Source organism: Stegostoma tigrinum, chromosome 5, assembly GCF_030684315.1.
Source record: "Stegostoma tigrinum isolate sSteTig4 chromosome 5, sSteTig4.hap1, whole genome shotgun sequence".
In the NCBI taxonomy this organism is placed as follows: domain Eukaryota; kingdom Metazoa; phylum Chordata; class Chondrichthyes; order Orectolobiformes; family Stegostomatidae; genus Stegostoma; species Stegostoma tigrinum.
The window spans coordinates 109,307,591-109,313,590 of NC_081358.1; the positions used below are offsets into that span (position 1 = coordinate 109,307,591).

Here is a 6,000-nt window from a genome sequence, read left to right on the forward strand (position 1 = left end):
GTTGAAAATTCTTCTGAACACCCACAGCTGCCATGAGGTTCTGAAATGCGTGAGGTGAAGGCTTTGTGGTTTTCCTGGATCATAGAATCCCTACAGTGTGGAAACAGGCCATTCAGCCTAACAAGCCCACATCTCCCCTCTGAACAGCATCCCACCCAGCCCACCCCACTATCCCTGCATTTCCCACATCTAACCCAAACATCCCTGGGAACTATGAGAAATTTAGAATAGACCATCCATCTAACCTGCACATTTTTGGACTGTGGGAGGAAACAGGAGCACCCGGAGGAAACCCACACAGACATGTGGACAACGTGCAAACTCCACACAGACAGTCGCCTGAGGGTAGAATTGAACGTGGGTCCCTGTGTTGAGAGGCAGCAATGCTAACCACTGAGCCACTGTGCCACCGTTTTATCGCTGGGCTATTAATCCAGAGACCCATGTGTTTTTTAGTGCCCTGGGTTCGATTCCTGCCATGGCAGATAGTGGAATTTGATTCAATAAAAATCTGGAATTTTGAGTTTGAATCCATTGCCAGTTGTCAGAAAAATGCACTAATGTCCTTTAGGGAAGGAAACTGCCATTCTCATCTGGACTTTGAGCAAATTATTGAGTGTATCTAAGAAAGAGATAGAGAATATTTTTGATACTAAAGGTATCAATGTGCATGGAGAAAAAGCTGAATATGGCATGAATCGATCGTTGCCAGTAAACATAATGGACTGCTTTTATGTGTGCATGAAAAGCCAAGGGCAGAAAGAGGTAGTGTGACCTTCCACGTTTTGAATGCGGTGCCAATGTGCAAAAAGGTATTGCAAAACAGAGATGCGGTGAACATCTAAGCAGTTGTAAAATGAACGAGCTCTAAGAAAGCAAGGTAAGACACCTGAGATGTCTGTTGCTGCAATGCATGAAATGGGTATCTGGCCCTGTGTGCAAAGTCAACTGACAGAAGTGAAAGGTGTCGGTGGGCTGCAAAGTACAGTACTGAAGTGCTCAGCTCTGTTATAAGTGAGTATGAGATGTGCCAAGATAATGTAGTAAGGCCATTACATGTCTGATGCCAGGCTTGGCTTTTGAACAGAGCAGGCAGTTGCTGCTCATAGACTGTGCTCTAACACTGTGGGGAATGTTGGCTAAGATGGGGACCCAGAGAAAATTCTGGCATCAGGTACACACTCTGACTTTCTTGTCGGGAATTTGGCATCACCTAGTTTCTCCCCACTGCCTGGGAAAACCTGCATATAAATGAGGTTAGATTAGGTAATTTAAGATTGCAGGGGAAGCCATTTTTGACTGAAATGATGGAAGTCAATATAGAATTGAGCTGGAAGAACGCAGCAAGTCAAGCAGCATCAGAGGAGCAGGAAAGTCGCCGTTTTACCCATCACCAGGCCTGAGGAGGGAGAAGGCAACTGCAAAGTAAATAGAGGGAGGAGGGGCAGGGCTAGGAGACAGCAGGTGGGATGGTGATAGGTGGATGCAGGTAAGGGATAGCGGAGATTGGTCAGTGAGAAGGGTGGGGTGAATAGGTGAGAAAGAAAATGGACAGGACGTGTCAGGTCAAGGAGCAGCAATGAGAGGGACGGTTGGACATGGGGTAAGGCCAGGAGTTGGGAAATTTTGAAACTGGTGAGTCCAAAGATGAGGCCATCAGGCTGTAGGCTCCCGAGGCAGAATATGAGGTGTCGTTTCTCCAGTTTGCATGTGGTGTCATTGTGACACTGGCCCAGGATGTCACCAAGGGAGTGGGAGGGGGAGTTAAGATAGGTAGAAACTGTAAGATACTATTGATTATAGCATACAGATCACAAATTGGTCACCAAGTCTGTGCTTGGTCTCACTGATGTAGAGGAGGCCCCATCAGGAGCAGCGGACGCAGTAGACCACATTCACAGATGTGCAGGTGAACCCATGTCTGATTTGGAAGGTTTGTTTGGTGCCTTGAATGGGGATGAGGGGGGCAGGTGTAGCATTTCCTGTGGTTGCACGGAAAGGTGCTGGGGATGGTGGGGCTAGTAGGGAGGGTGGACCAGACAACAGAGCAGCAGAGTGAGCGGTCCCTGCAAAAGGCAGATAGGGGTGGAGAGGCAAATATCTGTGATGGTGGCATCTGATTACCGGCGGCAGAAGTGGCCGAGGGTGATGTGCTGGGTGCGAAAGTTGATGGGGTGGTATGTAAGGATCAGATAGAATCTGTCCTTATATTTTTTGCGGGGAGGGGTTTGAGGTCAGAAGTGTGGGAAATGAAAGGGGTGTGGTTGAGGGCATTGTGGGTCAACAGAGAGAGGAATTTGTGGTCCTTGAAGTAAGAGGACGTCTGGGATGCCTTGGAGTGGAATGCTCGATCTTGGGAGTAGGGAGGTGTAGGCAGAGGAATTGTGAGTGAGGGATTGCATTCTTGCAGGACGGATGAGAGGAGCTGTAGTGAAGGAAGCTGTGGGAGTCAATGGGCTTGAATTAGATGTCAGTGCTGAGACAGTTACAAGAGATGAAGATGAAGTGGCCCAGGAAGTGGAGGGAGGTACTGCAGATGGTCCAAGTGAATTTGAGGTTGGGGTGAAAGGGATAATAAAGTTAATGAACTGTTCAAGCCCCTCATGGGCACATAAGGCAGCAGCAATACAGAGATTAATATAGTGGAGGAAGAGGTGAGCGATGGTGTCAGTGTCGCAGCGGAAAAAGGACTGCTCCATGCATCCTACAAAGAGGCAGGCATTTCTTGGACCCATGCTGATGCCCACAGCCAGCCCATTAGTTTGTAGGAAATGTGAAGAGTTTGAAGGAAAACGTTGAGGGTAGGGACAAATTCCTTTAGGTGAATAGGGTATCATTGGAGGGGGGATTGGTTGGGACTGCAGGAGAGGAAGAAGGGAGGAAAAGGGTTGTTAGGCTATTTGCATGGGGGATATAGGTGTACAGGGATTGGATGTCCATGGTGAACATGTGATGTTAGGGGCCAGGGAATTGAATCCTTGGAGAAGGTGGAGAGTGTGTGTCATGTCCCGAACGTAGGTTGGGAATTCCTGGACCAAGGGTAGAAAACAGAGTCAAGGTAAGCAGAGATAAGTTCAATGGGGCAGGAGCAGGCAGAGACAATGGGTCAGCTGGGACAGTCAGGTTCATGCATTTTGGTATGAGATAGAAATGGGCGGTACGGGTTTGGGGAACGATGAGGTTGGAGGCTGTAGGTGGGAAATCTTCTGAGGTGATGAGGTTATTGATGGTCTGGGTGATGATGGCTTGGTAATGAGGGGTGGAGTCATAATCGAGGGGGCGGTAGGAGGAGGTGCCTTGGGAGCCTGGCATCCGCAATGTAGACATCAGTACACCATTATCCACGGGTTTGAAGGTGAGATTAGGGTTGGAACGGAGGCCTGCACGTCCTTTGGGGGAATAGGTTGGAGTGAGTGAGAGGGGTGGAGAGACTGAGGTGATCAGTGTCGTGACAGCCATTGGAGATGAAGTGGTGGGGGTTTGGGTAGGAGGCCTTGGGTTGGGGCCCAGGATGATAAGGTTTGTTGGAGGCAGGAGAAAGTGTCTGCAGAGGGTGGATTAGATTCCCTGTCAGCGAAATAGGTGCGGAAATGGAGGAGGCAGAAAAAGCGTTCAGAGACATGAATGGAGTTCGTTGATGTGTAGGCGCAGGAGAATGAAGGTGAATCTTTGCTGAGGACTGACCATTCGTCCTTAGTGAGGGTGTGGCCTGGGGGCATCATGAATATCTGGCAGTGCTTGGTGCTGGGGCTAGGTGTAGTGCTGGAGCTGGGAGCAGGGCTAGAGACTATCTCAGGAGTGGGCGTGTGTATGGGAAGGTAAAGTGTGAATGGTCACCTACCCTCCTGCAAGAATGCGACTCCTCACTCCCAATCCCTCCGCCTCTGCCGAATCAGCTGTTAAGATGGAGCATCCGACTCCTGGACATCCAAGATGTCCTCCTACTTCAAGGACTGCAACTTTCTGCAACAATGCCCTCAACTGCATCTCTTGTATTTCCCGCACTTCTGCCCTTAAACTCCTCTCCCCCAACAAAAATTAGCGCAGAACCCCCCTTGTCCTCACATACCAGCTCCATCAACCTCCGTATCCAGCGCATCATCCTCCACCATGCCCGCTACCTACAATCCGACCTCACAAACAAAGAGATATTTCCCTTCCCACCCGTATCTGACCCTCGGAGGGATCACTCACTCTATGACTCCATTGTTCGCTCCACACTCCCCACTAGCCCCACCACCCCGGCACCTTTCCCTGCAACTGCAGGAAGTGCTACACCTGCCCCTACACCTCCCATTTCGCCTCCATTCAAGGCCTAAAGCAAATTTTCACTTCCAACAGGGGTTCACCCATACATCCTCCAACCTGGTCTACTGTATCCGTTGCTCCCGATATGGCCTCCACGACATCGGTGAGACCAAGCGTAGAATCGGTGACCAATTCGTGGAGCACCTGCACTCTGAACACAATAATCAGCAATACCTTTTGGTTGCCAACCATTTTAACTCCCACTCCCACTCGCGCTCCCTAGGTGACATGTCCATCCTGGGCCTCCTCCAGTGCCACAATGATGCCACACGCAAACTGGAGGAGCAACACCTCATATTCCACTTTGGGAGCCTACAGCCCGATGGCCTTAACAAAGAATTCACCAGTTTCAAAATGCCCCAACCCCACCCTGGCCTCATCCCATGTCCAAACCTCCTTCTCATCCCCACTTCCTTGATCCGGCACAACCTGTTCATCTTCTTTCTCACCTATCCGGCCCATCCCCCCCCACTGACCTATCTCTACTACCCCCTACCTGTATCCACCTATCACCATCCCACCTACCTTCCCCCAGCCTCAACCATCCTCCCTCAATATATTTCGCAGTTTCCTTCTACCTCCCAAGTCCTGATGAAGGGTCCTGAACTGAAGTATCGACTCACCTGCTCCTCTGATGCTGCCTGGCTGGTTGTGTTCCTTTAGCTCCACATTGTGTTGTCTCTGACTCCAGCATCTGCAGTTCTTGCTATCTTTGAGATGAAGGAAAATTTATTTACCCATGGAGCGGTGATGCTGTGCAATTTGCTACAACAAAAAGAACTTTGAGGAAAAAGCATTGAAATTTTTTAAGAAGGAGTTAGATATACATGTGGGCTAGAGGGATCACAGGACATAGAGAGAAAACAGGAACAGGATTCTGAATTAGATGATCAATAATGACCATGATTGAATGGCAATGTAGCCTCAAAAGGGTGAAAATGACCTCCTCCTGCTTCTATTTTCTAGGTTTCTTTGTAATATTGAGATGTTAGTGCATACTGTTATCCCCTTAATCATGCGCCAGTAAGATTTATATCCGACTGTTTAAACTTCAGGTGCAAAATCAGACTTTTTATTCTTAATATTGAAATTCTATTTTTTTTCATTCCAGCTGCTTTTCCCCCTCAACCTTGCCATTACTCACGCCATTCAGGCTCTGGGAAAATTCAGCTCATTGAATCTAATTGTTACAGTGGGATTTCAACTCGTAGATGGTTCACTTCATCTGTGGCCACGTTTCGTCAGATCCACTGTGAAGAGTTGCAACAGGGACTGGAATATACGCACAAGCTTCCAATGGCTAGACCCAACATGCAACAAGACAAATAATCCTTTGGATTATTCCACACAATGTTGGGAATCTGGCATGTTAGCTGTGCTCAATGCTTCTTGAAAACCGCTAATGAATTCCGGGCTGAATTAAGCTATTTTGCTCTCATGGAAACGCTTTTAAAACAACATTTCAAACACAAAATGCGATTGAATCTGCAATTTTAATGATTTACTTGTGAAGGTAGTGCTATTGAAGTCTTTATCATATGAGTAACCTTCTTTGCAATCAAAAATCCTTGGTTTAACTGAGAACTCAAGATCAGAAGGTGAAAGTAATTTTAAAAAATATTTGCAGTCCTGATTGACTATTTTTTGAACAAAGTTGATCTTTCATTTCTGCTTATTGCTTATTGATGTTGC

General features: G+C 47.9%; 1 protein-coding gene across 2 annotated transcripts in view; it reads left to right on the top strand.

Moving 5' to 3' along the window:
• The window catches only part of tsnare1 (T-SNARE Domain Containing 1), a 753,673-nt gene extending 748,055 nt beyond the window's left edge, over positions 1–5,618 (top strand). For both annotated transcript variants that reach the window (XM_059646375.1, XM_059646377.1), the window contains one exon: positions 5,420–5,618. The gene's annotated coding sequence lies outside the window, so the exon portion shown is untranslated. The remainder of the gene's footprint in view (positions 1–5,419) is intronic.
• The last annotated feature ends 382 nt before the right edge of the window (positions 5,619–6,000 follow it).